The following is a 2,037-nucleotide window of genomic DNA, read 5'->3' on the forward strand; positions in this document are numbered from 1 at the left end:
AGGATAAAAAGAAATTGCAATGTCAAAGCTATGGCAAAGGCCTTTTTCTAGTAAGAGGTTTTGGTGGAGCAGGTAATAAGTCAAGTTTGAAAAGTTGAATCAGGTTAATTTCATGCTTTGTATTCTATATTATACTGGTTTTGTAACCAGATCACTTTATCTTCCACAGATACAACATTTTCAAGATATGTTTTGTTAACCCTCAGGCAGTGACAGTGCTGAACGCCGAGTGAACAATGCTTCTAAAACTTAATGAGATCACACTGGTACACAGTTTCATCACATTTAGTTATAAAAAGGACTGGAGGCTTTTTGACTCCTCACATAACATACAGTATATCGTACTTGCAGGTTTCTCAAAATTCAGATAATGGCTAAAAAGCTAACCTTGGTTGAGTTTTAAAATAGAGGTCATTATAACAGTATAATTTTGGAATAACACATCTACTACTTCAACATCAAGAAAGGGAAGACAAATGTTTCTATAAAAGAGGCAATGATAGATGACCACTTGAAATATACTCAGGGATTTTTTAAACCAGGCCATTTAAATTTTGAAATGTTGTGGTTGCCATGCAAAATGTTCACTAAAAGTAAAAATATAAGGCTTTTTATGCGTTTTTAGGTTTTTTTAGCAATTGGCATGTTATTCTTTACACAAGCTTGTATACAAAGAAAATAATCAATATAAGACTATGAGCCTGAGCTACAATTGTTCAAATCCAAGATTCTACAATGGCATAAGCTCAATTCTTCTCAGAAATGCTAAAAAACTCAGGAATCAACTCAAATTTGATTCTTCTCAGAAAAGCTTAAGAAAAAAAAATAATTTTTTTTTCTTCGCATGTTAAAATATGAGATGTGTCCCTTGTACCGTATACTAAAAATCCAGCTACTAGACGGTAGTGGCGACTGCCTGTTCAGATGAAGGACACAGGAAACAAGAAGTAATAGCCAAGTAACAATGAGAAACAAGGTGACATTGAAATTAATTCCTTAGATTTATAACAGTTTATATCACGCATAATGAAAGGTCGATAATATAAAACATAGCCTTATATATTTGATAATAAACCGCAGACAGTGTATGCTGGCAAGATGTACTGAGAGTACACACCTAGTCACAAAGTTTTGAAAGTTTAAAGGCACAGTGTCCTACCACAGAAGTGGCATGGTGTCCACTTGTCAGATCATGGAGAATCCTTATATCATATTAAAAAGAACCTTAATACGAATTGCTTTTGTTATGGCCATCTTGGATATTAAACTGTCCCTTGAGCATTTGTATTTACATTTTAATTTGTAAATGGGATAATTAGTTATTTAAATACACTTTAGGGGAATCTACTTAAAACACAATAATGTTAAAAACTTTTAAAGTAGCCATTATATTTAGCAGCCGGCTACTTTGCAGTTGGCTAGTTTCACAATATGTTCACCATTTCACATTTCATAATCAAATTTGAGGAAATTACTTATAAAACAAAGGATTTTTGTAAGGAGGGGACTTTTTGGAAATATTTTTGCTATTCGTTTACACTTTCTATAAACAGGCACTTTATTTTCGCAAAATTTTGGTTAATTATGCTATACATATAAAAATTTTGGGGTCTTTTCACAAAAGTGAGATGTCTGTCCAGTTGTTTAAGCCAACTTTAATGAGTTGGCTGAGAAAGAGTTGACATGACTATTCACTAAAGTGAACCGAACTGCCACCTTGACTGCAATTAAAGGTGACTCAACTTCTAACTTGCAGTGAGTTGTAATAAAAAGCATAGTGATTTGTCTAGTCACGAAAATTCAAGTGGAGTTGCTTCAACGCGACAAAATCAATTTAACCTTGTAATCTTGATAGGGCTGCTCAACTAACTCTACTGACTAAGGGAGTTGCGTGAGAGATATAACTACTGACTCACACAATTACCTGGACTGACAGACCTGGTGATTAAATTGACTACAGTCAAGTTAAACTTGACAGCAACTCGATGGCAACTCAATGCACAATATATAAAACACATAACAGTAGAAACACAAAGC

The sequence above is a fragment of the Sceloporus occidentalis genome, unplaced genomic scaffold, assembly GCF_023333645.1.
Source record: "Sceloporus occidentalis isolate IW3139 unplaced genomic scaffold, rSceOcc1.0.p SCAF_18, whole genome shotgun sequence".
Lineage (NCBI taxonomy): Eukaryota > Metazoa > Chordata > Lepidosauria > Squamata > Phrynosomatidae > Sceloporus > Sceloporus occidentalis.